Below are 8,089 nucleotides of genomic sequence, written 5' to 3'. Positions count from 1 at the left end.
AATTGACCTTAAACCAACCTCAAATGTAGAAAAGTGAACACTGAAACTCATTGTGATTTTCTTATACGTTCTGTTGACACACATAAAGGCTTACAATTAATTAGTAATTATAAAATGGGAATAAGGCCTTGATTAATGACATTGTTCTTTTCTACTTTATCTTCACTTTTGCGTTGACATTCTTTTGATTTACAATTTATAAACACCAAATATCAGTCTTATATTCCAGCCTATTTTTCTGAGTGCTGTAAGCAGTTCGATACTATGATCTTTCTGTTTGAAAATAAAATCAGCTTTGCTTCCAGGTCTAATTTGTGATGCTCAATAGACTGTGAAGAGTGTGACCTTCACTGATGCCATTAGGTGGAGCTTTTCCCTAAAGTTTGTCCTTTAACCCAGTCTCTCCCCATTTGTGGATGTACTCTGGAGCCAGAAAATTCTTGCTGGCAGAGTTCTTATGGTGAGGAAGGCATCCAACTCTGCCTACCCTTTCTCAGTGGAGGGAATTTCTGGAGATGCCCTTTATTAGGTAAGAAAATGCAACTTTACATTCATTTACCCCACATCTGCATTACTTAGTTTCTAAATATAATAAATTTACTATTCACTGTTTAGAACCTAATTCTGACCAAAATATTGTCTTTCTATCCTGGAAATGAGAGTTACAGAAGATACTCAAAATCCAGAGACTATTTTCTAGGCTACAGACACCAAAGGCCCCAAGTCCCCAGATGTCATACAATCTCATGTTAGCATCACAGAGACCTAGTCACTTTGGGCATCACTCAGCTTTTCTTCAGTCCTGCCTGTCAGGAAAAAAAAAAAAAAAAAAACGCTTATCCTGAAATCCAGGGAAATGTCACTCTTTTTTTTGGCCACACCACGCAGCTTGCAGGATCTTAGTTCCCTGACCAAGGATTGAACCCAGGCCCTCAGAAGTAAAAGCGTGGAGTCCTAACCACTGGACTGCCAGGGAATTCCCATTAATTAAATATTTTCTCAAAAATAAAGAATCTAGTTACTGATAAAGTTGGAAACAACAGAACCAGGGTTTTGGAACACACAAACTAATTGTAAACTGTAAGCCAGGTTTCATTTCCAAGTCCAATCTCCCCAGCCTCCTAGGGAATTTAGATTTATTCTATGTTGCAAGTTTTAAAAACAAGGTAAGCAACTGCCAGCTACAATATCGATAGTTATTATTGGCTTCAAGAGAGCTTTGTCTTATGAGCAGTTTCTCCTTGTTGGGAAGAGATGTGTTACGTGATGAGTGTGACGTTTTATGCTTGTGGGCTTTGGCTTTTATGTCATTTTATGCTCATGGGCTTTGGCGGAATAAAACAATGCATCTATACAGCTGCACTGTCTTTTCCCAGAGTTCCCCCCTCTGAAGAACCAGAACTGTGACACTGATCACATTACTTGCTACTGATTTTTTTTTTTTTTTTTTTTCTTTTTGCGGTATGCGGGCCTCTCACTGCTGTGGCCTCTCCCGTTGCGGAGCACAGGCCCCGGACGCGCAGGCCCAGCGGCCATGGCTCATGGGCCCAGCCGCTCCGCGGCATATGGGATCCTCCCAGACCGGGGCACGAACCCGTATCCCCTGCATCGGCAGGCGGACTCTCAACCACTGCGCCACCAGGGAGGCCCGCTACTGATTTTTTGTTAAGCCTAACTCATCCTAAAGATGCTGCCTTAAGGTTACTTTTTTCTTGTTTCATGGAAAGTGAGTTATTTCATGACATGAGAAATAACCAGTACACAATAAAAATATTAGATGGGATACCTGTATAATAATTGCATATGTAAGGCATACATTAAATGCACTTCTAAGTCAGTCTTCTGTGTTTAAGACGATGGACTTAGTAGAAAGAACTTGAGTTGGACATAACTGGATTTAATTCCTGGCTTTAACACTCTGTAGTTATGCAACCTTGGCCCAGTCATTTAACCTCTTTAGGCTCCTGTATCTTTAGGATAGCAGTTCTCAAACATTTTGGTCTCAGGACTACTTACACTCTCAAAATTATTGAGGATCCCAAAGAGTTCTATATAGCTCTTTTATTGTAGCAGGAATTAAGATTTAAGATTAAGATTTAACCCATTACATGCTAGCAAAAATAGTACATTTTTATTTTTAAATTAATTATTTTCCCAAACAAAAATTAGTGAGAAGAGTGACATTGTTTCTGCAGATCTTTTTGATTTCTGGTTTAACAAAAGATACTGGATTCTCATATCTGATTCTGCATTCCATCTGTTGTGATATGTTGTTTTGGTTGAAATAGCTGAAGAAAATTTGGTCTCACATAAATATGAAGTTAGAAGAGCGAGGAGTATTTTAATAGCCTTCTCTGAAAATTATGGATATTCTTCTTTGATACTACACCAAAACTTGACAAGTTCTTAAAGGTTAGTTGCAATGTGTAATCTGAAATCATATTGGTAAATTTTTCTAAAGTCCATTGGTCTGTCTTATATTTTGAATACAACTGTGTTACTCATGGTTTTGTAACACTGCACATTGATCATTTGAAAAATATTGGATCACTGAATTACGCAGATCGTCCAGGTGTTGACAAATTTCATTAAACAATATCTAAAAAATCACATTAACATCATAACTGATCCCATCATAAGTCTTTAAGTATAGAGAAGGTGTAAGTGCACAGTGACAGATACAAGCTTTCCAAAATTGTAATTTTCATTTGAAAGCTTGAATTTTTATCTTTGGCAACTAATACCATCAGATTTTTTCCCAAACTCATTTGTTTTTGAGAAAATATCTGCCAATATCTGTGGCCTGGGCCTTGGTCTCTCTCCAGTTCCAAGGAAGAGGCTGAGGCTCTGGCGCATCTCTGCCTTCCCTTCTGCCTGAGTGGGAGAGGCCAGGTGGCCCTGGTGGCTGGAGGGGGCCTGCTGCCTAAGAACGTGTATTCTCTTCACCAGGATAGGGAGACTGTTCAACCACCAGGAGCACATACTTATCATTGTTGGACTGCGTAATGCAGAGAGAACTACCATCCTTTACCAGTTTTCTGTGAATGAAGTTGTACATGCATCCCTTACAATAGGAAGCAGTGCAGAAGAATTAGTGATTAATAATACACATTTCATAATGTGGGATACTGGTGGCCAAGAGTCTCTTCGTTCTTCCTGGAACACTTATTACACTAACAGAGTTTGTAATAACTGTTGTGGACAGTACAGACAGAGAAAGGATTGCTGTAACTGAGGAACTCTATAAAACGTTAGCCCATGAAGACCTAAGGAAAGCTGCATTGCTGATTTTTGCTAATGAACAAGATGTTAAAGAATGCATGGCTATAGTAGAAATCTCCCAGTTTTTGAAAATAATTTCTGATATATATTAAAGATCATTTGTGGCATATGCAGGTATTCTGTGCTCTTACTGCCAGGGATTATGCTAAGGACTTGAATGGATGACATCATGATTTAAGATTAGATGATCTCTACTGCCCTCTTCTCGTACTTTTGTATAATTGAAAACTGCAAAAATTAATAGTTTAGATATATTTACAATGAACCGATTTAAACTTTTTCTATAAGAAGAAAAATTAAGACCACTTCTTTGAAAACAAAGATGAAGTCTCACCTTCCAATCTGCTTTCTCATTAGTTCCTTCCAAAGCAAGGTTTTAAAGCTGTGATGGACATTTTTCTCATAATGAATCTCTCAGGACATTGTATAAGCTGTGTTAAGTACAAAGGGAGAGGGGGAGAGGAAGACACTTTTGAGTCTTATTATCAGTATAATCCTCCCTAGTTGAATGTTTTCTTTTCCCACTAAGTCAAAATGCAGATCACAGATATTCGGTTTCCAATATTTTAAAATGTAATGTTACTTATGAAAAGTATTGTATTGTGTGCATACAGCAAGTTCAAGTTAATGACTTTATGTTCTAAAGAAAAGTGAGTAACAAAAATTAATAATATCCTTACTTATGAGTACTGGCATTGGTGTTAGAGACATTTTATAAGTAACCTCTGTATTCTTTGTACTAACCAACCCCAAACTATTGAGCTGCCCTTTAAAGAAAAAAAGGAAAAAGCTTGACATTTTGTACCTAATTTTTTGGTTGATCAAATTACATACATAAAAACATGTAATCCAAATGAGTGGATTATCTATCAAAGTCTTGGCTTAGTAGTACAAATAGGCAGAATTACACATTGAGCAATTATCATTCTTCCCTTTGTTGGACCTTATGCCATGTAAGTTACTGAGTACAGGCACACCTTCTTTTATTGCACTTAGCTTTTTTTTTTTTTATTGTGCTTTACAGATAATGCATTTTTTGTTTTTTTATGGCAACCCTGAGTCTAGCAAGTCTATCCACTCCATTTTTCCAATAGCATTTGCTCACTTAATGTCTCAGTGTCACATTTTGGTAATTCTTGCAATATTTAAAGTTTTTCATTATTTGTCATGGTGATCTGTGATCAGTGATCTTTGATGTTACTACTATGACTCACTGAAGGCTCAGATGGTTAGCATCTTTTAGCAATCAAGTTTTGTTTTGTTTTATTTTGGCTGCGCCTTGTGGCTCACGGGATCTTAGTTCCTCCGATAAGGGATTGAACGGGGCCACGGCAGTGAAAGTGTCAAATCCTAACCACTGGACTGCCAGGGAATTCCCAGCAGTCAAATATTTTTAAAGTATGTTTAACACAGTATTAAAATCTACTATACTTCTATTTTTTAAATGTACATCTTTTTCAAAGACATAATGCTATTGAACACTTAATATAGTGTACACATAACTCTTACATGTACTGAGAAAGCAATCCTGACTTGCTTTATTGTGATATTGGCTTTATTGTGGTGGTCTGGAACTGAACTCACAATTATTTCCAAGGTGTGCCTATTAAGTGTAAATCCACTAATCAGCCAGTCGTTGTGATGAAAGTTATCAAGTGATTTTTTTTCAGCATTAATTGAAAACCATTGTGTGAAATGTCATCCCAGAGAAGTCTCACCATATATTATCAAATTTAGGAGTCTTCTTGGGTATTTAATTATATGTCAAGCATTTAAAGTGAATTTGAGATAAAAGCATATTTTCCAAGCAATGGAGATAATTTGAAATCTTATTGCTTAGAAGTTGGAATAGAGGTTTTTTTGTTTATAAGTTTTATCTTCTTACACTACTTAAAATTTTAATACTTTTAAGGATTTGGTTTAAAACTGATCAACATGCTGCATTTTTACTAACTTGGCCCAACATACCGTTTGCTTAGGGTTCTTTCCCAGTATCTTAAAAGTTGAAGGTATTTTTGTTATATTACCTTACCCTTGTTTAAAAACATATTCTTGGATACTTTTTATCTTTTATGCCCTGAAAATCTGAAGGCTAATCCAGTCATGTTTTAGAATATTCAAGAAATAGCTACTCTTTTGTCTTGTAGATTTCATGAAGATTTTGATAATAGCACATACAATAAATGTTGACACAAGTTTTCTAAAATATGAAATAATCCAACCAGGCATGGGAGATCAGTATTTAACATTGGATATTATGTTCAAAATGCAAGTTCCAAAATCCATGTGGGGCCCACTATAGTACTATACCTACCTCTAAGAGACCTGAGCATCCATGGATTTCAGTATCCACAGGGGGGTCCTGGAACCAACCCCCCAGATACCAAGGGGTAACTAACACTTTATATAATCTGTCAATTTGCAGGGAGTTTCCTGGTGGTCTGGTGGTTAGGATTAGGTGTATTCACTGCTGTGGCCCAGATTCAATCTCAGGGAGAAGAGAGATCCCACAAGTTTCACAGCGCAGACAAAAAAAAAAATCTGTCAACTTGCTTTTAGATAAACTGGTTTTTTGACTAGTTTTTAGAATAGTGTTTCAGTCAGTGGGAGTTTAAGTAAATGTTATGGCATGTACCTAAGACTTAAAACCCCAAATTTAATGTTCCTACACACCTCAAATGCCAAAGTAGAAAGCAAGCTTAAATTTGATTGGCAGGTATTTACTTTTTAGGTGTTCCCAGAACTAATGGTTTCCTTGGTATTTAGGAATTAACCAGCAACTCACTGGTTCATTAGTTTTCTCATTAACTTGAACAAACCACATTCCCCCCCAGAAATTTGCAAAACCAGTACCCATTTTCTAATGGACCTTATAACCACAGTATTACTGATCTCATTCTTAAAAGATCTCACTGTTCTAGGTTTTTTTTAAAAAGTCTTCTAGATAACACTGAAACCAATTCCTACACCAATTTCCGCATCAACACTTGCCAGACCCAATCACCCCGATGCTTACTACAGCAAATGGAGATTTTTCCCCATTTCTGCACTCCTACCACTACTTAACATTAAGAGCTTCTGCTTTTCTCTGCAATTTTCAACAATGTATTTTAATGATTTAATTGCCCATTTTGGAAATTAAGGATCGTTGAAGTTCCTGTGTTCTTTCAACATTTTCATTCCTTGCACAGCACAAAGGTGGTTCACGCTCATCTTTTGCTTTTCCAGCCTCAGGCTACAACTCCAATGGTTGGTTTCCAACTGTGACAAATTGACCCAGGCACTTCACATTAAATCACAGAAAATTTCTGCAAAAAATATGCCGTTGGGTCTCAATTACAAAAATGTCCTATTTCCCTTCGTTCATCTCATTAAATTGAAATGAGCACACTTCAGATAGTTCATAAATATTTATTAAAATTCAAAGTTGGAGAATTCCCTGGTGGTCCAGTGGTTAGGGCTCTGCACTTCCACTGCAGGGGGCACGGGTTCAATCCCTGATGGGGGAACTAAGATCCTACATGCTGTGCAGCGTGGCCAATAAAGTAGGCTTTAAAAAAAATTGAAAGTTGTTTCCTCTCCTATCCCATGAGCATCCATCCAGCTGCCTGCAAGAACAGAGAAACCATTTTAAGTCCCATTTCCATGCCAATTCTAACTGCATTTGGGATACACAGAATTATCAGATCTTTGAACATCATCAAGCAATCAGTGAGAGAGTTCAAGTTGGGGTGAGATCATCATGTATTCTTGAACAAGACAACAGTATTGATATTTTCAAGCCTCACCTGTCAACTGTTAAGATGCATGACTGCTGTCATAAATGCCCTGGAAAGTAAAGACCATACATGTCAAATCACAGAAGGGAAAAAACTTGTGATACTTGTTGATGAAGTAACCTCAGAATCAAAATGGAACGGTTTTACAGGTGATATCATTCTATTCATTTGGCAGAATCATCACATCACTGGTTACATTCTAATTCACCATATATACCAGAGACTGACTGACCTTGAAATCTTCAGGGTAACACGTTTGCCTGTTTGAAAATAAAAAATAAAGGCCTTTTGTTTAAAATTTGCCCTTTCTCCCATTTTTAGTAGCCGATTTTTAAATTTTTCAAAGAACTCTAGGGCAGTGAACCTATTCTGTGCAAGGTGGATCTTTGTCATGATACATCTGTCCAAACCCAGAGAACGTACAACACTATGAGTGAATCCCAATGTACTACTGGACTCTGGGTGAAAAGATGTGTCAACATAGGTTCAAACTTTTAAGTCCCACTCTGGTGGTAGATGTTGATGGGGAGGATGCTATATGGGAACCTACTGTTCAATTTTGCTATGAATCTAAAACTGCTCTGAGAAATGACTATCAAAAATAATCAGCTAAATTATTCATTCTGGTGTAATCCACACTATATGCCATAAAAATTGCCTCACGTTAGCCTGTTCTTATCCAAAATGTAAATTCCTAATCCTGAAATTAACAGTACAGAACATCTGCATGAGCTGTTACACTTATCCAAATCCCTGAATATTTCTGTGAGACAGTGGCTGGTTTCCACTTTCAAAGGTATATAAACAGAATTGTTGCAGCCAGATACATCAGATAGGAGCGAAAGACAGTATTTGCTCATCACTGTTAGTCTGCTGAACTATGTTATCATCATTGTATCGGCTTTAAACAAAACACAGAAACCAAAGTTGAGACTTCTTTACCTTTGCTTAAAACTTCTTGCTCCCTGCGTTGTAGCCAGTACCTCTTGACACCTGCAAAAATTTAATGAAATTCAATCAAACTGAAT

General features: G+C 37.1%; 1 protein-coding gene and 1 pseudogene across 4 annotated transcripts in view; one reads left to right on the top strand and one right to left on the bottom strand.

Moving 5' to 3' along the window:
* Positions 1–2,878: 2,878 nt before the first annotated feature.
* On the top strand, positions 2,879–3,455 carry LOC309799754 (ADP-ribosylation factor-like protein 5A; annotated as a pseudogene). The gene has a single exon. The product of its transcript is annotated as an ADP-ribosylation factor-like protein 5A (transcript).
* Positions 3,456–6,679: 3,224 nt separating this feature from the next.
* The window catches only part of LOC309799753 (uncharacterized protein), a gene marked incomplete at its 5' end in the record, with an annotated part of 4,799 nt that continues 3,389 nt past the window's right edge, over positions 6,680–8,089 (bottom strand). For 2 of the 3 annotated variants that reach the window (XM_082613255.1, XM_082613256.1), the window contains 4 exons: positions 6,680–6,890; positions 7,071–7,110; positions 7,294–7,321; positions 8,004–8,054. The remainder of the gene's footprint in view (positions 6,891–7,070; positions 7,111–7,293; positions 7,322–8,003; positions 8,055–8,089) is intronic. The other variant, XM_082613257.1, reaches the window with a different exon arrangement.

This window comes from Mesoplodon mirus (assembly GCF_964341445.2).
Source record: "Mesoplodon mirus genome assembly, chromosome: 3".
NCBI classification, from domain to species: Eukaryota; Metazoa; Chordata; class Mammalia; order Artiodactyla; family Ziphiidae; genus Mesoplodon; species Mesoplodon mirus.
The sequence above is the reverse complement of the archived record's forward strand: the minus strand, read 5'-3'. Positions and strand labels throughout refer to the sequence as shown.